Below are 24,366 nucleotides of genomic sequence, written 5' to 3'. Positions count from 1 at the left end.
CATTCTATCCATGATGTAATCTTATGCATGTATGCTCATTGAGAAACGATGAATTAACAAACATTAACATAGCAATACTTATAGGTATAAGCAACAAATCATTTATCTTTCAAAGTATACGATCCTCAAAGATTGTTTTACCCCCCCTCCATCCATCTTTATTATATTAGTGAGGCATGGCTCCATCTTCACCATATTAATACAAATGTTAAGCGCCACAGTGTCCAAGTGTAACGACCAAGATGGGGTCCTTTCCGATCTGGGGCTCGAGGCTCCAAATTGGAAAGGAGCGCATCTAAGCGTCTCGCAAACAGGTAACACATCACATACATAATAGTAAAGATAGACAATCAGGGGTTCAATTGCCTTCTCATAAATATGTCTCAGAGTACATCACGCATACAACCAAGGTAGTTCCGCATACAGACTACAAAACATAGAAAGGCTATGCTACCCTGCCTGCAGGCCCACGATCACGACCACGCCTCAATCTTCTGGATAGTTCACGTACATGCGGTCTGTCTCCTCAGGATCATCTGCGCCACGATATAATACTTGACAGATTAGGGGACTGAAACAAGGTAAGCTAGCAAGAAGACCTTCTCTGCATACAGAGAAACACCAGCGATAGGGAAATTGTCGGGGTTGTTGTTGCTGCTGCGCGACCAGAAGATCTACCTACGCTACCGTCGCGACTGATATGCCACAACAGCCACGGACACACACCAAGCTAGTGCTACTCTGCTAGGACTGGATACTCACACACACAAACATCTCCGCTGCTGAACTAACACGAACAGAGAGGCACGGTGATAGAGAGTTCGCCGGCGTCCTGCTTCTGCTGCTGCTACCGGAGGAACCCCTGCACCACGACGTTGCAACACGAAAGGGAGAGCTCCCCTGCTACTGCTACATCGCTACACATCACACTTGACCGAGTAAGATGCATAAACAGCAACCTGTCGTCGATCTACTGCCAGAGAAGCATGACGTAGCACCACGGCTAATCTAAGGCTGAGCCGAGGGGAGAAGGAAGGGGAGGCTGCTCCTCACCTTGGGGAAGGAAGGAGGGGTCCCGATCGAAGCAGAGGGCCCGGCCGGAGAGGAAGAAGGAGGCTGGAGAAGATCCTGCTGCTGAACCGAAGGAGAGGTAGAAGAACGTCACGGGCATGGCCTTGACGAACTCGTGGCCGTCGGAGCGGTCAATCCCGGGGGCTCCTAGCGCCGGGAATGGAACGCGGGGTCGAGGCCCGAGCTCCTGGACATGGCGGACTCGCCGGACGGCAACGATGGCGGGGTAGACGCGGGCACCTTCTCTGCTTCTCTCTGCTACTGTCTACAGAAGACTTACCGCGAGGAAGGAAGGGAGGAAAGATGGCGATGGGGAGAGGTGGCAGTGGCAACTGAGGGGGGAAGAGGAACCCTAGGCAGTTGGCACGGACGCTAACGGGTTTTAAAGGGGGGGCTCGACGTTGCTGCTCACGGCGCTTGCGTGCCCTCTCTGGTGCCTAACGGAAAGACAGAGAGAAAGGAACGACGTGAGGGAAGAAGGAGATGGCCTCGCTGGGCTGTGTGCATGGAGGGAAAGGGGGAAGATGGGCCTGCCTTGTGGGAGGGAGCCCACAAGGTGGCACCACTTAAAGAAGGAAAGATCTCTGTGGCTTTTCTATTTAAGAAATATGCCAGAAGGAAAAGAATTTAGCAAGGCAAACTAGTGGGGATAAAATCAAAAGAAAATACCCCCTGGTCATAGAAAAATATGACCTATTTAAATAAAACAAGAACAAGATTTTTAGGAGCAAGCAATATTTCACAAAACAGAATTAATGTCTCTGTTTTGTATTTATTGCACCTCTTCACAACACTTTTAAAATCACCAAACTAGCACCACTTAACACCCACAATATCCCCTAAATAAAAGACATTTTTTTAAAACAGCTTAGGAGCAAACTAATATTTGAAATAGGGAATTAAAAGAGAGAGGGGTTTGCAACCAAAGGGTTTTGCAAAGTTCCAACACCACACTACTACTTCCACTCACCACAACACATATGCACCAACATCACATGAAATCACAAGACACCACATCATCACCACCACACTTGCAAACTCAAGGTCACAAAGATACATGGAAGAGATGATATGCCATGCATGCAAGGAAGAAAAAAAATACAAGGGACATCACAAGAGGTAATGGCACACATGATATCATCATATCTCTGACAAGGTGGACCCACTTGCAATAGGTTCCAAATAGGGAAGGTTTACACTTGGGGCACTACAAACTCTCCCACACTACAAGGAAGATCTCGCCCTCGAGATCTAAGACTGAAATAAATCGGGAAATTCGGAACGGAGGTGATCCTCGCGTTCCCACGTAGCCTCTTTATCGGAATGGTGAGACCACTGCACTTTGAGAAATTTGACAGCCTTGTTACGGGTCTTGCGCTCAGTCGTCTCGAGAACCGCAACTGGATGCTCACGATAAGAAAGGTCAGGCTGAAGGTTGATGTCTTGAAGATGCACAGTGCGCTCGGGGGTCTTAAAACACCTCCGAAGCTGAGAAACATGGAACACATCATGGACATTTGCAAAGGTTGACGGGAGCTCGAGCTGGTACGCAAGGTCGCCTCTCTTGCCAACCACTCTGAACGGACCAACGAAACGAGGCGCAAGCTTGCCTTTGATGCCAAAGCGCTGCATACCCTTCATAGGCGACACCTTGAGATAGACAAAGTCATCAAGCTCATAAGACATGTCATGGTGCTTGCTATCATAATAGCTCTTCTGACAGGACTGAGCTGCTCTGAGGTTGTCGCGAATGATCCGACACATCTCCTCAGCTTCTTCTATCATATCATTCCCAAGGATCTGACGCTCGCCGGTCTCTGACCAGTTGAGCGGGGTACGACACTTCCTGCCATAAAGAATTTCAAACGGAGCCTTGCCAGAACTACCTTGATAACTGTTGTTATACGAGAACTCCGCGAAAGGTAGACAATCTTCCCACTTCATGCCAAAAGAGATAACACAGGCTCTCAGCATATCTTCAAGAACTTGATTCACTCTCTCCACTTGACCACTAGTCTGAGGATGGAACGCTGTGGTGAAGCGGATCTTTGTGCCCATAGCAGACTGAAAGGAGTCCCAGAACTTGGAAGTGAAGATACTTCCGCAATCTGAAGAGATCATCATAGGCACGCTGTGCAAAGAGACAATCCTGGAGGTGTACAACTCTGCCAGCTGAGCTGCTGAAATGGACTCCTTGACTGGAAGAAAATGAGCCACTTTACTCAACTTCTCGATGACGACGAAGATAGCATCATTACCCTTCTTGGACTTCGGAAACCCGGTGACGAAATCCATCTCAATGTGAACGAACTTCCACTCGGGAATTGGCAAAGGATGCAAAAGGCATGCTGGGCGTTGATGTTCTGCTTTCACCCTTCGACATACATTACACTCGTTTACGAACTGAGCAATCTCACGTTTCATACGAGTCCACCAGAAGGTCTGCTTCAAGTCATGGTACATTTTCGAGCTTCCAAGATGAATAGAGAGCAGAGAGTTATGAGCTTCTTCCATGATCACCTTCCTGAGATCACCTTTCGGGACGACAAGGCGATCCTCGAAAAACAACGTGTCCCTGGCATCAACAGTGAAGCACTTATACTTGGGGAGACTTGTAACGACCAAGATGCGGTCCTTTCCGATCTGGGGATCGAGGCCCCGAATTGGAAAGGAGCGCATCTAAGCGTCTCGCAAACAGGTAACACATCACATACATAATAGTAAAGATAGACAATCAGGGGTTCAATTGCCTTCTCATAAATATGTCTCAGAGTACATCACGCATACAACCAAGGTAGTTCCGCATACGGACTACAAAACATAGAAAGGCTATGCTACCCTGCCTGCACGCCCACAATCACGACCACGCCTCAATCTTCTGGATAGTTCACGTACAGGCGGTCTGTCTCCTCATCGTACTGCCACGCCAGCAGTGTGCCGTCGGGATCATCTGTCTCTGGGGTACCTGAACCTGTTGGTATTATGGAGGAAACCATGAGCCACGGGGACTCGGCAATCTAAGACCTTGGTGCCAGAACTAGTCAAGTTATTAGGTAGGATAAGGTGAAGTGGTTAAGGTTGCAGCATCCTAAGCTTGATTTGCTGGCTAACTTACGTAGAGCGTTTGTGAAGGTGGACTATTCTAGCGGTCGACAAATACTTGATCACTAAGTGACCCTGAACACCTACCTATGTCAAACATAACCCCACCGTGTTCCCGATCGAAGAGAGATCTTCGAGGGGACAGTCACGGTTACGCACACAGTTGGCAATTTTATTAGCTTTTGTTTAAGTTATCTAATACTGGATGTTAACAAAATATTCCAAGTTGCCACATAACCGCGGGCACGGATTTCCGAAAGATTAAACCCTGCAGGGGTGCTCCAACTAGTCCATCACAAACGTACACAGGCCGCAAAGTAATTCTCTATCACGAATCTCATGATCTCGTCGGATTCCTTAGAGGAAAACCTCAACTCTGGGGAGAACCAAAGCTTCACTAGGATTCCTATACGCAAGATATATCGCTAAGGTAAGGCAAGACTAGCAGGACCTCCCGTCGTGTCGGCGACCCTGATAAGAGCCGCGTATCTCAGTCTCAGGACACGACGGATGAGCTAGGCATTGGGATGGCTAAACCTCTGGGTGACCAGTGGGGCCCAGGACATCGCTCAGGTGGGACCAACACTCATGAGGAGCACTGGCCCGAGTTGTTGATTAAATTCCTCGGGGTAGCTATTCCCTATGCAGATTATTATATGATTAGCAGATTAAAACCAATGTTGGGTCCTGCCGGACAAGTCTTAACACTACGCGATTTATCAAGAAGGTCCCCATAACAACCCCGAACGTGTTAGGAGCGATCAATATGGAATCAAACACCGGTAGCCGGTAACTATGGCGGCAATAACGGAACAAGGCACCCGGCAAAAGGCTAGGCCTTCCGTCATTTACCAAGTATATAGGTGCATTAATTAAATAACAGCATTTAAGATAATGATATCAAGCTCATGTTATCACATGAGGCAAAGCACCTGCATCTAGCAACGCTAACATTAGTAGCTGAGCAAAGCCTACTTAGCCATTCAAGTTTGCTAGGAAGGGATCAGTGTTTGGGTTCATGGCATATCAAGAGGCAATTTAATTCAGTGGTAGGCAGCGAGCAATATGACATGGAAACGCAATCTAGCATAACAAGTCTAGAGATGGAATCACGGTCATATCATCTTGCCTGTGATATCCTCAGCTTGGAATGGTTCTTGTTCGTCCTGCACGTACTCTCCCGAATCCACGTACTCGCTCTCCGATCCCGGTGCTACCCAACATAAGAATAACATCCAATGAACAACAACACCTCAAGATGCAACAAGCACATGATGCATGAGATGAGGAATGAGCATGCATCCCTATTTCTATCACCAACACAAGCTTAAGAAGCTAACACAAGTTCCTGGACAGAACTGCATGCTAACCTATTTTGACATGCATGAGAATGACATGATTAGATGCGTCTCGTGAAAACGATGCAAAACCATATAAAGAACATTAAGTCGGAGCTATGGATCAACGGGAATCAACGAAACAAGATATGAAGCCCTACGTGTCAAAATCATCACCACACACTCAAATGGCACAAATCTGGTATTCCCAGGTTGCCAAGACATAAAACAACCCATCATGGATGGGGTGGAGCAAATAAGAACACCACAACATCAACTAAGCACTCACAAACTTCCAAATGACAAAACTACACAATTTGCCATAAACTGCATCATAGCACTTTGTGAGCTACATGCAAAGTACCTACAACCACCCAACTATGACAAATAATATATGTGGCTGTAGCTAGCCAAGAATACTACCAGCACAAGCAAGAATCACCCAAAAAGGAATTAAACACAGGAAGATACAAGGCTGCAAACTTTCCCAAAACCATCAGATCACAGGGACTTAGTGAAAATTCCTGCACCTAACTTTCTGTATTTGCTCTGAAGCCTTTTGACAGCAGCCAAAACAATACCTACAGGGCTCCAAATGACATGAAATTTTACAAGGAGCTAGACAAACATATCAGGTCCAACTTTCTAGTTGAAAGCTAGGGCTACATCACAACACAATGACCAGCACAACCTCATCTACAGGAGAAGAAAATATAATCAGATTCTCAGACTTCATGAAAATCTCAGATTTTCACTAAGTTGGAATTTCAGCCACAAGCCTACTTTGGATGGGCACAACTTGCACACATGGATTCCAAATCATGAATTGAAACTAACATGTGGTAGAGGGGGTCACCCTCTACTACCACAATCAAGAAACAAATACAAGAGCACATCACCATTCATGGAACCAAGCTCTAAACTTAGAAGAAAATGCAAATATGACTTTCCAGAAAAATGTTCCAATGGCAATAATGATTTCACCAATGGATTCCTGGGATCTTTCTACCACAAAACCATATATAAAACACATGCACTTACTTGGAGCAAGTGAGCTCAAACTAGGAAGGAAAAACTACATAGAATCCAACATAGTGAATAGTGCAACATTTCATGCAACTCTCACTAGAACAACTATCACATAGCTATGCTCATGTGCACAAAGACAATATGGACATGAGGGTTTGGACCCCATGTTGGTGTCAAGCACATCAACAACACAAATACTTCTCACTAAGTCACCCACACACACACACATCATGCTCTCTCTCATATTAAACATGAGGAGGTGCACAACTTGCATATGGGGATGTTTTACCACATACATATCACACCACAAATCTCATCATAAGCTCTAAAACCCCAAGAACAACATAAGGGGAAAACTACCAAGCAAGTATTATGCAAGCTTCATTTACATGCACTTACTAGGTTCCACATGTGTGTGCATCACCTACACACACATCATCTCTTCACACACACACCCACTCATATGCACATCCTCTAGTGGCATCCATACCACCTACACATGCTAGCAAAACAAAGATGACCAACACAAGCATATGACACCAACACACACATGCATACATACACTAGCATCACCACATGTGTGTGCAACACCTACACACACACACAACATATATGACCATCACCAAAATATACTAGGCTACACAAGCTGAAGTGAGTGAATAAGAATACCCACAAAAGACCAAGCATGTGCAGCAACTTTGCAAGCAAACATAGCAACAGATCTGAAATGCAACAAAAAATAAAAGGGACAGGGGAGGGATCGAACCCTGGATCCCCGGCTAACACACCCAACAACATCACCACTCTACTGCAGCCTCTAGTTCGACAGCAACAAGGGAAAAGAACAGGTTATAGAGCAACTATAGCTATTGCATGCTACTATGCCAAGAAACAAGAATTAAAAAAGGGGGCAAGCTGGGATTCGAACACACACCCTCTCGAAGACAAACACCTGTTGTTACCACTGCGCCACGATATAATACTTGACAAATTAGGGGACTGAAACAAGGTAAGCTATCAAGAAGCCCTTCTCTGCCTACACAGAAACACCAGCGACAGGGAGATCGCCGGGGTGTTCTCGTCGGGGTTGCTGCTGCTGCTGCGCGACCGGAAGATCTACCTACACTACCGTCGCGACTGCTATGTCACAACAGCCACGGACACGCACCAAGCTACTGCTACTCTGCTAGGACTCGATACTCACACACACAAACATCTTCGCTGCTGAACTAACACGAATAGAGAGGCATGGCGACAGAGAGTTCGCCGGTGTCCTCCTGCTGCTGCTGCTACCGGAGGAACCCATGCACCATGACGTTGCAACACGAAAGGGAGAGCTCCCCTGCTACTGCTACATCGCTACACATCACACCTGACTGAGTAAGATGCACGCACAAACATCAACCCGCTACCGATCTACTGCCAGAGAAGCACTGCGCAGCACCACGGCGAATCTAAGGTGGAGCCGACGAGAGAAGGAAGGGGAGGCTGCTCCTCACCTTGGGGAAGGAAGGAGGGGTCCCGATCGGAGCAGAGGGCCCGGCCGGAGAGGAAGAAGGAGGCTGGAGAAGATCCTGCTGCCGAACCGAAGGAGAGGTAGAAGAACACCGCGGGCACAACCTTGACGAACTCGTGGCCGTCGGAGCGATCAATCCCCGGGGCTCCTAGCGCCAGGAATGGAACGCGGGGTCAAGGCCTGAGATCCTGGAGATGGCGGACTCGCCGGGCGGCGACGACGGCGTGGTAGACGCGGGCACCTTCTCTGCTTCTCTCTGCTACTGTCTACAGAAGACTTACCGCGAGGAAGGAAGGGAGGAAAGATGGCGATGGGGAGAGGTGGCGGCGGCGGCTGAGGGGGGAAGAGGAAACCTAGGCAGTTGGCACGGACGCCAACGCGTTTTAAAGGGGGGGTGTTGGAATTATGCCCTAGAGGCAATAATAAATATAGTTATTATTATAATTCTTGTATCAAGATAATCGTTTATTATCCATGCTATAATTGTATTGAATGAAGACTTATATACATGTGTGGATACATAGACAAAACACTGTCCCTAGCAAGCCTCTAGTTGGCTAGCCAGTTGATCAAAGATAGTTAGTGTCTTCTGATTATGAACAAGGTGTTGTTGCTTGATAACTGGATCACGTCATTAGGAGAATCACGTGATGGACTAGACCCAAACTAATAGACGTAGCATGTTGATCGTGTCATTTTATTGCTATTGTTTTCTGCGTGTCAAGTATTTGTTCCTATGACCATAAGATCATATAACTCACTGACACCGGAGGAATACTTTGTGTGTATCAAACGTCGCAACGTAACTGGGTGACTATAAAGATGCTCTACAGGTATCTCCGAAGGTGTTCATTGAGTTAGTATGGATCGAGACTGGGATTTGTCACTCCGTGTGACGGAGAGGTATCTCGGGGCCCACTCGGTAATACAACATCACACAAAAGCCTTGCAAGCAATGTGACTTAGTGTAAGTTGCGAGATCTTGTATTACGGAACGATTAAAGAGACTTGCCGGTAAACGAGATTGAAATAGGTATGCGGATACTGACGATCGAATCTCGGGCAAGTAACATACCGAAGGACAAAGGGCATGATTAGCACGACAATCCCGATGGCGACACATTGATGGAGATCATGGTGTGGCGCCGGTGACAAGAAGATCGTGCTGGTGCTTGGTGATGGAGATCAAGGAGCACGTGATGATGGCCATATCATGTCACTTATGAATTGCATGTGATGTTAATCCTTTTATGCACCTTATTTTTCTTAGAACGACGGTAGCATTATGAGGTGATCTCTCACTAAAATTTCAATACAAAATTGTGTTCTCCCCGACTGTGCACCGTTGCTACAGTTCGTCGTTTCGAGACACCACGTGATGATCGGGTGTGATAGACTCAACGTTCACATACAACGGGTGCAAAACAGTTGCGCACGCGGAACACTCGGGTTAAGCTTGACGAGCCTAGCATGTGCAGACATGGCCTCGGAACACATGAGACCGAAAGGTCGATCATGAATCATATAGATGATATGATTAGCATAGGGATGCTTACCACTGAAACTATACTCAACTCACGTGATGATCGGACTTGAGCTAGTGTAAGTGGATCATGAACCACTCAAATGACTAGAGAGATGTACTTTTTGAGTGGGAGTTTAGCGAGCAATTTGATTAAGTTAAACTCTAATTGTCTTGAACATAGTCTAAGTCCACTTTGAATATATTTGTGTTGTAGATCATGGCTCACGCGACAGTCACCCTGAATTTTAATACGTTCCTAGAGAAAGCTAAGTTGAAAGATGATGGAAGCAACTTTGTAGACTGGGCTCGTAATCTTAAGCTAATCTTACAAGCTGGGAAGAAGGATTATGTCCTTAATGCTGCGCTAGGAGATGAACCACCCGCTACGGCTGATCAGGATGTTAAGAACGCTTGGTTAGCACGTAAGGAGGACTACTCAGTAGTTCAATGTGCAGTCTTGTATGGCTTAGAACCGGGACTTCAACGTCGCTTTGAGCGTCATGGAGCATTTGAGATGTTCCAGGAGTTGAAGTTCATCTTTCAAAAGAACGCCCGGATCGAGAGGTATGAGACCTCCGATAAATTCTATGCTTGCAAGATGGAGGAGAACTTGTCTGTCAGTGAACATGTGCTCAAAATGTCTGGGTACTCAAACCGTCTAGCTGAGCTGGGGATTGAACTCCCGCAAGAAGCTATCACTGACAGAATCCTTCAATCACTGCCGCCAAGCTATAAATGCTTTGTGTTGAGCTACAACATGCAAGGGATGAACAAGTCTCCCGGCGAGTTGTTTGCGATGCTGAAAGTCGCAGAGTCTGAACTCCGTAAAGAGCATCAAGTGTTGATGGTGAATAAGACCACTAGTTTCAAGAGAAACGGCAAAGACAAGAAGGGTAATTCAAATAAGACCAGCAAGCCTGTTGCCAATCCGACGAAGAAACCCAAAGCTGGACCTAAGCCTGAAACAGAGTGTTACTATTGCAAGGGTATGGGTCACTCGAAGCACAATTGCCCCAAGTATCTGGCTGATAAGAAGGCGGCCAAAGAAAAATCAGGTATATTTGATATACATGTTATTGATGTGTACTTAACCGGCTCTCGTAGTAGTGCGTGGGTATTCGATACCGGTTCTGTTGTTCATATTTGCAACTCGAAACAGGAACTGCGGAATAGACGAAGGCTGGCTAAAGATGAAGTGACGATGCGCGTAGGAAATGGTTCCAAGGTTGATGCAATCGCCGTCGGCACAGTTTCACTTCAGTTACCATCAGGATTAGTTGTGAACTTGAATCATTGTTACTTAGTGCCTGCGTTGAGCATGAACATTATATCTGGATCTTGTTTATTGCGAGACGGTTACTCTTTTAAGTCAAAGAATAATGGTTGTTCTATTTCTATGAGTAACATCTTTTATGGTCATGCACCCAATGTGAGAGGATTGTTCATATTGAATATTGATAGTGATACACACATATATAACATTGAGACCAAAAGAGTTAGAGTTAACAATGATAGCGCCATATTTTTGTGACACTACCGCTTAGGTCATATTGGTGTACAGCGCATGAAGAAACTCCATGCCGATGGACTTTTGGAGTCACTTGACTTTGATTCACTTGACACGTGCGAACCATGCCTCATGGGCAAGATGACTAAAACTCCGTTCTCCGGAACAATGGAGCGTGCAAGTGACTTGTTGGAAATCATACATACCGATGTGTGTGGTCCGATGAGCGTAGAGGCACGCGGCGGATATCATTTTTTCTCACCTTCACTGACGATTTGAGTAGATATGGTTTTGTCTACTTAGTGAAGCACAAGTCTGAAACATTAGAAAAGTTCAAGCAATTTCAGAGTGAAGTTGAAAATCATCATAACAAGAAGATCAAGTTCCTACGGTCTGATCATGGGGGTGAATATCTGAGTTTCGAGTTTTGGTGCTCACTTAAGACAATGTGGAATTGTTTCACAGTTGACACTGCTTGGAACACCACAGCGTAATGGTGTGTCCGAACGTCGTAATCGTACTTTATTAGAGATGGTGTGATCTATGATGTCTCTTACCGATCTGCCATTATCATTTTGGGGTTATGCATTAGAAACAGCTGCATTCACTTTAAATAGGGCACCATCAAAATCCGTTGAGACGACACCATACGAACTGTGGTATGGCAAAAGGCCAAAGTTGTCGTTTCTTAAAGTTTGGGGATGTGATGCTTATGTCAAAAAGCTTCAGCCTGAAAAGCTGGAACCCAAAGTGGAAAAGTGCATCTTCATAGGTTACCCAAAAGAGACAGTTGGGTACACCTTCTATCTCAAATCCGAGGGCAAAGTGTTTGTTGCTAAAAACGGAGCTTTTCTCGAGAAGGAGTTTCTCTCAAGAGAATTGAGTGGGAGGAAGATAGAACTTGACGAGGTTGTCGAACCTCTCATCCCTCTGGATGGTGGCGCAGGGCAAGGGGAAACCTCTGTCGTTGCAACGCCGGTTGAGGAGGAAGTTAATGATGATGATCATGAAACTCCGGTTCAAGTTCCTGTCGAACCACGCAGGTCGACGAGACCACGTGCTGCTCCAGAGTGGTACGGTAATCCCATCTTATTAATCATGTTGTTAGACAACAATGAACCTGCAAATTATGAAGAAGCAATGGTGGGCCTAGATTCCAACAAATGGCTGGAAGCCATGAAGTCCGAGATAGGATCCATGTATGAGAACAAAGTGTGGACTTTGGAAATGCTGCCTGAGGGCCGCAAGGCTATTCAGAACAAATGGATCTTTAAGAGGAAGACGGACGCTGACGGCAATGTGACCGTTTATAAAGCTTGACTTGTGGCAAAGGGTTTTTCACAAGTTCAAGGAGTTGACTACGATGAGACATTCTCACCCGTAGCGATGCTTAAGTCCGTCAGAATCATGTTAGCAATAGCTGCATTTTTCGATTATGAAATCTGGCAGATGGATGTCAAAACGGCGTTCCTTAACGGTTTCCTTAAGGAAGAGTTGTATATGATGCAACCCGAAGGTTTTGTAGATCCTAAGAATGCTAACAAGGTGTGCAAGCTCCAGCGATCCATTTATGGACTGGTGCAAGCATCTCGGAGTTGGAACAAACACTTTGATGAGGTGATCAAAGCATTTGGGTTTATACAAGTGGTTGGAGAATCTTGTATTTACAAGAAAGTGAGTGGGAGCTCTGTGGCGTTTCTAATATTATATGTGGATGACATATTGCTGATTGGAAACAACGTAGAGTTTTTGGAGAGCATAAAGGATTACTTGAATAAAAGTTTCTCTATGAAGGACCTAGGAGAAGCTGCTTACATTCTAGCCATTAAGATCTACATGGATAGATCAAAACGCCTGATAGGACTTTCACAAAGCACATACCTTGATAAAGTTTTGAAGAGGTTCAAAATGGAACAGTCCAAGAAAGGGTTCTTGCCAGTTTTACAAGGTACGAGATTGAGTAAGACTCAGTGCCCAACAACTGATGAGGATAGAGAGCATATGCGCTCCGTCCCCTATGCTTCAGCCATCGGCTCTATCATGTATGCAATGTTGTGCACTAAACCGGACGTTAGCCTGGCCATAAGTATGGCAGGTAGGTTCCAGAGTAATCCAGGAGTGGATCACTGGACGGCGGTCAAGAATATCCTGAAGTACCTGAAAAGGACTAAGGAGATGTTTCTCGTGTATGGAGGTGACGAAGAGCTCGTTGTAAAAGGTTACGTCGATGCAAGCTTTGACACAGATCCGGACGACTCTAAGTCGCAGACCGGATACTTAATGGGGGTGCGGTAAGCTGGTACAGTTCCAAGGAGAGCTTCGTAGCGGATTCTACATGTGAAGCGGAGTACATGGCTGCCTCGGAGGCGGCTAAGGAGGGTGTCTCGATGAAGCAGTACATGACGGATCTTGGAGTGGTGCCAAGCGCACTAAATCCAATAACCTTGTTCTATGACAACACGGGTGCCATTGCCCTAGCAAAGGAACCACGGTTTCACAAGAAGTCCAGACACATCAAACGACGCTTCAACCTCATCCGCGACTACGTCGAAGGGGAGGACGTAAATATATGCAAAGTACACATCGATCTGAATGTAGCAGACCCGCTGACTAAACCTCTTCCACGGGCAAAGCATGATCAACACCAGAACTGTATGGGTGTTAGATTTATTACAATGTAATTCGCATGATGATGTGAGGGCTAGATTATTGACTCTAGTGCAAGTGGGAGACTGTTGGAATTATGCCCTAGAGGCAATAATAAATATAGTTATTATTATAATTCTTGTATCAAGATAATTGTTTATTATCCATGCTATAATTGTATTGAATGAAGACTTATATACATGTGTGGATACATAGACAAAACACTGTCCCTAGCAAGCCTCTAGTTGGCTAGCCAGTTGATCAAAGATAGTCAGTGTCTTCTGATTATGAACAAGGTGTTGTTGCTTGATAACTGGATCACGTCATTAGGAGAATCACGTGATGGACTAGACCCAAACTAATAGACGTAGCATGTTGATCGTGTCATTTTATTGTTACTGTTTTCTGCGTGTCAAGTATTTGTTCCTATGACCATGAGATCATATAACTGACTAACACCGGAGGAATACTTTGTGTGTATCAAACGTCGCAACGTAACTGGGTGACTATAAAGATGCTCTACAGGTATCTCCGAAGGTGTTCGTTGAGTTAGTATGGATCAAGACTGGGATTTGTCACTCCGTGTGACGGAGAGGTATCTCGGGGCCCACTCGGTAATACAACATCACACACAAGCCTTGCAAGCAATGTGACTTAGTGTAAGTTGCGGGATCTTGTATTAAGGAACGAGTAAAGAGACTTGCCGGTAAACGAGATTGAAATAGGTATACGGATACTGACGATCAAATCTCGGGCAAGTAACATACCGAAGGACAAAGGGAATGACATACGGGATTATATGAATCCTTGGCACTGAGGTTCAAACGATAAGATCTTCGTAGAATATGTAGGATCCAATATGGGCATCCAGGTCCCGCTATTGGATATTGACCGAGGAGTCTCTCGGGTCATGTCTACATAGTTCTCGAACCTGCAGGGTCTGCACACTTAAGGTTCGACGTTGTTTTATGCGTATTTGAGTTATATGGTTGGTTACCGAATGTTGTTCGGAGTCCCGGATGAGATCACGAGCATCACGAGGGTTTCCGGAATGGTCCGGAAACGAAGATTGATATATAGGATGACCTCATTTGATTACCGGAAGGTTTTCGGAGTTACCGGGAATGTACCGGGAATGACGAATGGGTTCCGGGAGTCCACCGGGGGGGGCAACCCACCCCGGGGAAGCCCATAGACATTGAGGGTGGCGCACCAGCCCTTAGTGGGCTGGTGGGACAGCCCAAAAGAGCCCTATGCGCATTGGAAGAAAAATCAAAGAGAAAAGAGAAAAAAAGAAGAGGTGGGAAAGGGAAGAAGGACTCCACCTTCCAAACCAAGTAGGACTCGGTTTGGGGGGGGGGGAGACCTTCCCCCCTTGGCTCGGCCGAAGCCCTTAGGGGTTCTTGGACCCCAAGGCAAGGCTCCCCCTCCTCCTCCTATATATAGTGGGGTTTTAGGGCTGATTTGAGACAACTTTGCCACGGCAGCCCGACCACATATCTCCACGGTTTTACCTCTAGATCGCGTTTCTGCGGAGCTCGGGCGGAGCCCTGCTGAGACGAGATCATCACCAACCTCCGGAGCGCCGTCACGCTGCCCGAGAACTCTTCTACCTCTCCGTCTCTCTTGCTGGATCAAGAAGGCCGAGATCATCGTCGAGCTGTACGTGTGCTGAACGCGGAGGTGCCGTCCGTTCGGCACTAGATCGTGGGACTGATCGCGGGATAGTTCGCGGGGCGGATCGAGGGACGTGAGGATGTTCCACTACATCAAACGCGTTCACTAACGCTTCTGCTGTACGATCTACAAGGGTACATAGATCACTCATCCCCTCTCGTAGATGGACATCACCATGATTGGTCTTCGTGCGCGTAGGAAAATTTTTGTTTCCCATGCGACGTTTTCAAAGATCTCTGTGGCTTTTCTATTTAAGAAATATGCCAGAAGGAAAAGAATTTAGCAAGGCAAACTAGTGGGGATAAAATCAAAAGAAAATACCCGTGATCATAGAAAAATATGACCTATTTAAATAAAACAAGAACAAGATTTTTAGGAGCAAGCAATATTTCACAAAACAGAATTAATGCCTCTGTTTTGTACTTATTGCACCTGTTCACAACACTTTTAAAATCACCAAACTAGCACCACTTAACACCCACAATATCCCCTAAATAAAAGACATTTTTTTAAAACAACTTAGGAGCAAACTAATATTTGAACTAGGGAATTAAAAGAGAGAGGGGTTTGCAACCAAAGGGTTTTGCAAAGTTCCAACACCACACTACTACTTCTACTCACCACAACACATATGCACCAACATCACATGAAATCACAAGACACCACATCATCACCACCACACTTGCAAACTCAAGGTCACAAAGATACATGGAAGAGATGATATGCCATGCATGCATGCAAGGAAGAAAAAAAATACAAGGGACACCACAAGAGGTCATGGCACACATGATATCATCATATCTCTGACAAGGTGGACCCACTTGCAATAGGTTCCAAATAGGGAAGGTTTACACTTGGGGCACTACATCAAGTCTGGCAATTGGATCATACTTTTTCAATATGCATCAACTTTTTATTCTTCATGCAATACATGAACGTGAACCATTGGACATATCATAAAGGTGGAATAGAATATGGTGGTAGTTTTCAAAGGGGTAAGAGTGGAGAATATAGTCTCACATCAACTAGGCGTACCAACGAGCTATGGAGATGCCCGTCGATAGATATCGATGCAAGGAGCATGGATTGCCATGCAAATGATGCACAAGAGCTATAAGTGTATGAAAGCTCCACTGAAGCTAAGTGGGGTATGCATCGAAATTGCTTGCTCATGAAGACCTCGAACATTTGAGGAAGTCCGTCATCGGAATATACAAGCCAAGTTTATGAAAAAGTGATTTCCACTAGCATATGAATGATATAACGTGAGACTCTCTATATGAAGAACAAGGTGCCACTTTGAGACAAAAGTGTGGTAAATGATAGTAGCAAAGTCCCTTCTCTCTTTTTCTCTCATTCATTTTTTCATTTTTTGAATTATTATGATGGGCCCATTTGGCCTCCCCCATTTTTATTTCCTCACTCGGACAATGCTCTAATAATGATGACCATCACACTTTTGTTTACTTACAACTCAATATGAAAACTGGTAGGACGTTATGACTCTGAATGAATGCCTCTGACAGTGTAGCAGGATGTGCAAAGATCTAGCATGACTATGAACGTCGACTTTGCCGCAAATACTATGCCAGCTCTATATGATCATGCAAAACATTATGATGATGAACGACTAGTCATGTGAAGTGATGATGTCATTTGCATGGAAGTATATCTCAGAATGGCTATGGAAATGCCATGATAGGTAGATATGGTGGCCGTTTTGAGGAGGATATAAAAAGGTTTATGTGCAACAAAGTGTGTCATGTCACCAGTTTGGATGCACTTGCGAAAGTTGCACCGATCCTCAAGGTGAGAACAGGCGATGCACGGTACCGAAGAGGCTAGCAAATACGAGGAGATGAGAGTGTGTATGTCCATGGTGTCACATTAGTCATGAAGAACTTATATACTTATTGCAAAGTTTTATTAGTTTTATCACAAATCAAAGTACTACTCGCATGCCCCGAGGAAAAGGGTTGGTAGGAAGTAACCATTGTGCGACTCCGACTCAAAACAACACAAGGGTTTCAATAAGGAATATAAATGCTCACACATCATCACCATGCCTTTCTAAATTTTTTAGATGAACAAGAATTTTAACATCTCTTAATATCGACATCTATCTGAATTAATAATAATGCACTCACACCTCTTTCATATCACCACATCAATATCATTAACCCACAATTTCTCTATATGTGCTACATGATGGTTTAATTATCACTCATTGGATACTCATTATTTTTTATCTAGTCTTATGATCCATGAAAATTACCGTCACTATTTTTCCAGCTCTCAAACAAATATAAATGAAGAACGAGAGCATAATACTACTATAAAATCTACACGCCACCGTGCTAAAAAAGATATAAGTGAAGTTCTAGAGAAACTACTAAACTCAAAAGATATAAGTGAAGCACATAGAGTATTCTAACAAATTATGATGATGTGGTATCTCTCTCAAACAGGTGTGTCCAGCAAACAATGATTATGGCAAACTAAAAGTAAAATCAAACAAAAGCAAACGACTATCCAAACAAAACTCATATCATGTGATGAATAAAAATATAGCTCCAAGTAACATACCGATAGATTGAGACAAAAAGAGTGGATGCCTTCAGGGGCATCCCCAAGCTTAGACGCTTGAGTCTTCCTAGAATATTACCTTGGGGTGCCTTGGGCATACCCAATCTTAGGCTTTTGTTGCTCCTCAATCCTTTGTTCATCGGGACAATACCCAAAACTTGGAAACTTCAATCACATAAAACTCAACAAAACTTTGTGAGATCCGTTAGTATAAACAACATATCAAATACTTTCAGGTGTTGTTAAAAATTGATTCTTATTTTATTTTAGCATAGGGTATTGTATAGTAACTCCTTCATGGCTTATACCCCGATACAATCCATAGCATCATCAAAACAAGCAAACTACACATGCGAAAACAGAATCTGACTGAAACACAACAATCTGTAGTAATCTATAATGAACCTATACTTATGTAACTCCAAAAATTATGAAAAATTAGGATGACCCAAGGAATTTATATAAAAATATTGTTTAAAACATTCAGCTTAAAAAGAGGTTCCAGTAAAATCATAGAAATTCTGCACTGGACGTCAAAGTTTATGTTTTTGCACTGTACCAATTCTACTCATCATGCAAATCATCCCAAAGGCTTTACTTGGCACAAACATTAAGTAAAACATAAAAAACACAATCATTATAGAGGCAATAATCATGTTATCACACACTAACAGAGAAAGCAAAAAATAAGTTAACTATCGGGTTGCCTCCCAACAAGCGCTATTGTTTTACGCCCCTAGCTAGGCATATTGCATAGTTTCAAGTGTTATCATCTTCGACACTCAACCCATAAGTGATTCTCATGGTTGATTCATATGGTGTCCTAATTCTGTTTCCAGGTAAGTGTTCCATTCCTTTCTTTAATGTAAATTGGAACATTATATTCCCCTCTTTCATGTCAATGATTGCACCTATAGTTCGTAGGAAGGGTCTCCCAAGTATAATTGGACAAGTAGGGTTGCAATCAATATCAAGCACAATTAAATCTACATGCACATAATTTTTATTTGCAATTATCAACACATCATTTATTCTACCCATGGCTTTCTTGATGGTAGAATCCGCAAGATGCAAGTTTAGGGAACATTCTTCAATATTAGTGAGACCAAGCACATCACATAAAGTTTTAGGTATAGTTGAAACACTAGCACCAACGTAACACAAAGCATTGCATTCATATTTATTTATCTTGATTTTGATAGTAGGTTCCCACTCATCATGCAACTTTCTAGGAATAGAAACTTCAAACTAAAATTTCTCATCATAAGCTTTCACCATAGTTTTCACTATATGTTGAGTAAAAACTTTGTTTTGTTCATAAGCATTGGGTGAGATAATGAAAATAGATGGCATGTTTTTGTGTGAGAAGAGCACCAATGGGCAAGACCAAACTCTGGTGGACCCCGCGGGATATATAGGTGCCACCTTACAAGACGCTTAGGGCCTGTGAGAGCCTTTGGTCGCAGATGGTCTATATAGACTTCAAAACTCCTACCTTAAGTATTGTTGATTTTCTATCGCCGCCTCTTTGCGTTCCAAGGCGATCTCCCCTTTGGCATGATCTAGAACTCTGCAGAAAGGGGGAACCTGCATCTTCAACCTCTACACATCAATCCTTGTTGTCCCCACGACAAACTAGGAATAGTTCACCTTCGAGACCGACGGGTTGTGGTGGTATGTGTGTGTCATGTATCTTTCTTTCCTGATTTTATGAATTGTCATCATCATTATGATCTTGGGCATTGATGATTAGTTGAATTATATAATGTACCTCTTGTGACGAGTATCTTTATGGATCAAATCTTGTTCATGTTATATTCTTGAACATAAGGAGTTAATGAGATTATATGATGCATGTCTAGCATAATCTCTGGAGACATTCGCGAGACACTGAGGAAACTCATTCGAAAAGTATTGAATGACAATGTCATATAGTGTTTTCATAGTATAATCTCGGTGGCTGAATGATGTGACATTGGGGTGGCTTGTTAGACTAAGACTAGAAAAAAACTTTGATATGTTTTGCTATTTGCGCACCTACGAGATCTATTCCGGAATTGAACCAATAAAAAATAACTTTGTATGGTTACAACATTTATTTTAAAGAAGTTACCATGTTGAGAGTAGACACTTGTAAACCTACGTACCCTAGGCCTTGTTCCAACCATTGCAATCTTGTTCTTAGTCACGGTTTACTTGTTACCTCATTGTTTTTATTATTTGAGAAAATATAAAAATATGTCCGCCATTCTTATGACCTATCTACCATCCAATTTATCAGTCCCTTCCTCGAACTAATATATCTATACAATTGACAATCGTGTTAGGTTTGTTGGAGACACTAGTACAAATGCCCGTGCGTTGCACCGGGCAATAAAAAAGTACCCAACCTTCTTGTAGTGCCATTATGCAGCATTAATTGTAATAAATGTGTATAATAATGTAAATGTTTTCTATTACAACCTTTTTGCAAGCTTGCGAATCAAAAGTACCCCGTCCGATTCAGTGAATAAAAATATGATTCTTTATTTATGTCAAATAAATGTTATAAGCTTGGACATGGTGTGGTTTAATATTTTCCCAAAGGTACAAGTCATGAGAAACAAACAGTATTCCCAAAAGAGCAATATTTGCAACAAACAAACTCTAGTCAAGGAATGGCAGAGGTGTGAAACACGAGCAAGAAATGTGTTCTGATTCGGCAAGAACCCTCCAACTATCATCAAGTTAAACTTAACCAGTGCTTCAGTCTCTTTCCCATGATTAGCCAGTGCAGACAACAATGCATTCCACGTACATGCCTCCTTCTCACATACAATCTAAAAGGCTCTCCTGCAACAGTCAAGCTTCCCATACTTCCCATACATGTCGATCAACGTCGTTTCCAAGAACGCTGTAGAGTCAGCCTCATGCCGAAAAACATATGCATGAACAGCCGTCCCGACCGCAAGCCCCCCGGCACCATCCAAGTTTGCACAAGCCGAGAGCACGCTGACCAATGTGGCCTCCCCGAGCCGCCCAATGTTGTCCAACAAAAATCTCCTGAGGGCCTCAACAGCATCCGAGTGGCACCCATTCCTGGATAACCAAAGATGAGCGTCGTCCAAGACACCACATCCCTCACCACCATCCGCTCAAAGAATTCTCTAGCCGCAGCCACGTCTCCGACGAGGCATAGCACATCAAGCATGGCATTAGAGGAGACCAGATCCGGGTTGGCCATTTCGTCAAACACCTTAGATGCGTCACACCCGAGACGCCCAGCTCGACCATAGGAGCTGACCAGCGAGCATACAATGAAGCGATCAGCCGTAAGCCCGCAGCGGAGACACTGCGCGTGGAAGGCCCTGGTGGCTGGTCCGGAGGCGGAGGCGAACCTGAGGATGGAAGGGAACGTGTGGCCGTTGGGGCGCGCCCCGGCGGCGAGCATGGCCGAGAAAAGGCGGAGGGTGGCGCATAGCGGGGTGATTATGGAAGCAGGGAGGCGGAGGTGGGCATGGATGAGGCAGTTGTAGGGGAAGGTGGCGGCGGCGTGGGAGGTGGAGAGCGTGCCGGAGGCGAGGAGGAGGGCATGGACCTGGAGGAGCCGGCGAGGGGCGGAGAAGTGCTTCTGGAGGAGGCGCTCGAGGACGGCGAAGGAGTACGGGGAGCCCGTCCACATATGCGCCGCGACGCTCGCCGGCGTTGCTGTCCTCAGCCAGATCGGATCCAAGTTCAAGAAAGCTGCTGCGCTATCCCCGGCGAGGGGAGTTGGAGTTGGGGGAAGGGGCAGGAAAACTAAAAAAGAAAAAGCAAAAACAGAGTGCAGAGGGAATTGAACCTGGGTCTTCAGCTAAGAAGAGCAAGGCTCTCTCCATCCTGCTAGTCCTTCACTATGGACATAATATGGCGGCATAGGTTCAGATAATACGTTTGGGCCGGTGAAAGAAAAAACTGAATCGTTTTTTGACTTACGGGTGGCATTGGTGAGTAATTTTGACCAACTTCAGAGGCAATTTCGATGACGTACGGACAGAAGTTATCCGTACTTTATTAGTAGGTAAAGATAAGACACTACTTGTATCTTATTACATGATTGTTTGAGAGGAGAATACAATCATCCTACACCTTATGCAGATTGATGAGCCTTAGCTCACCCACTTGAGAAAAAAATATGATAAAACTCTACACTTAGAGGCCCAACATAGTCTGAAAAATGGAAGTGTGTAGAAGACATCAACTCCCCTACAATGCGAATAAGCAGCACTAGAACAAGAGCGAGGCAGAGAGACCTTATTTCACGTCAACGTCAACACCATCGTCTCACCGAAAACAAAAACTAAACTTATTCATAACCCTACAACCATCCAACTGAAGCCCTGGTGTCCATGCCCCTCACGTCTCCATAACGGCATATAAAGGGAGTGGGCGCCCTTGGTCTTGCTGGGAAGGCAGGTAGATTGGCCATCGCCTCTGTATCTTAGGTCATCGGAGCAGGTGAAAAGAAAACGGTTCATACATAATTTTTAGGATTGTCTTGCAACGGTGACAATTTGTTTAACCATTGCTTTATCCTGCTGGTGACTTAAAATCAATTTAACACACCTTCTAAAAAGCAGTAATTAACAGTCAAAAATTTGTTGCCAATTATCCCATCATTTTTGTCCATATGATCAAAATTTGATGGTTGTGGGTTCTATCGCTAGCCATTTATTGGTTGACAACATTTTTTTATGTTTATATAATCAAAATTGGAACACACTTGCTTAAACCAAGCGTTGGATACAACAACCCTCTACCCATCCAAAGCCGCAACAATTAGTCGCCTTGTGTAAACTTTCACATGCTTACCCTCCTCCTCACCCCCAAATCATCAGTATAACGCAAATGCCATCTACATTCGTGCTTACGTACATAGCAAATCAAAAGCGGTTGAATAAGTGCGTTTGTGCGATGGTAAAAAAAAAGTCGGTTGAGTAAGTGAAATAATGCATCGGTTTCTATGTTCCAGTTTGCGCAAAAAGGTAAAAGAGAGAGACATTGATTCATTTCTAAGAACAAATAAATACCTGTCAAAATTGTCATATAAGTCAGCAAAAGATCCGTAGCGTTCTAAAATTCTGAACATTAATACAGCTCTCTCACTCTCTCCACCTAAAAAATTGATTAGGTACATACCTAAGAAAAAAGTATGACATCTCTTTAGAAGTATTTCGTTGGTTCAATTTTCTCCTTTAATTTTAAGCTTCCTTATCTCCTCAAAATTATTAGGAAAAAGTTATTTGAACTTTTTTCTCCAAGTAAGGAAGGCTAAAGTTTAGGTAAAAATTACAAGCGAAGCCTAGATGTGATCATGGTGAGCCCTGCCAAATGCCTGGGATCGAAAACTAAACGGTTGGTTTAGGCTCGTCATATGCTTTCAACCTCAATGGACACCACAAAAGCATGAGATACCTAAGCTACGTCGTATTATTATAACCAAAATAAATTAATAACAATTTTTTCAAATGATGATTTCTTTATGGAAAACACTTAAAATAAACCGTCTGATCTCTCCCTTGTGTAAGCCGCTCTCTCCTAACGATACGTGCCCTGCACGAGGTTCGCACACCACATCCCAGCCTTATCCTCTCCACACTTGGATCGTCTTCCTCGTTCCTCCCTCCCTCACCCACTCCCCCACTCTTTTCTTCCTAGATGGGGTACCCGTTGATCCGATGGGATGACCGTCCAACGCGTCGCCGACGGGATTGGGGGGAGCCGCGCTGTCGAAGGTGTTGAAGTGTGGCGGCGGCCGAAGCGACAGGGGCTCCCCTAACCTCATCACAACAGTCGTCATTTGCTGCATCGTCATTGTTGCGCTCCAGCTCCAGTGAAGCATCGCTGGAGCTGTGATGGGCCGTCGTTGCTGCGTTGGAGCGCCGCCGTGCAGGAGTTCGCGCTCCAGTGAAGCATCACCGGGGCTGTGATGGGTCGTCGTTGCTGCGTTGGAGCGTCGCCGTGCAGGATTTCGCGCTCCAGTGAAGCATCACCGGGGCTGTGATGGGTCGTCGTTGCTGCGTTGGAGCGCCGCCGTGCAGGAGTTCGCGCTCCAGTGAAGCATCACTGGGGCTGTGATGGGTCGTCGTTGCTGCGTTGGAGCGCCGCCGTGTCGCGCTGCAATGAAGCTTCATAGGCGGTTGCATTGGAGCTTCACCGGCGGCGCCAAGAGTTGCCATGCAGCGCCCAAAGTTGCAATGAAGCTTCACCGACGGCTGCAATGGAGCTTCATCGACGACGCCAAGATTTGTGATATGCAGCGCCCGAGCTGCAGTGAAGCTCCACTCACGCCGCAATGGATCTTCACCACGACGAGCGGTCGTTGCTCGCGTTGACCCGATTCAGCGTCTGT

The 24,366-nt window shown here is 44.8% G+C and overlaps 1 pseudogene; it reads right to left on the bottom strand.

The window, feature by feature from the left end:
- Positions 1–21,753, bottom strand: part of LOC123405834 — a 91,709-nt pseudogene extending 69,956 nt beyond the window's left edge.
- Between the last annotated feature and the right edge of the window lie 2,613 nt (positions 21,754–24,366).

Source organism: Hordeum vulgare, chromosome 6H (assembly GCF_904849725.1).
Source record: "Hordeum vulgare subsp. vulgare chromosome 6H, MorexV3_pseudomolecules_assembly, whole genome shotgun sequence".
Lineage (NCBI taxonomy): Eukaryota > Viridiplantae > Streptophyta > Magnoliopsida > Poales > Poaceae > Hordeum > Hordeum vulgare.
This window is presented reverse-complemented; position numbering and strand designations above follow the sequence as displayed.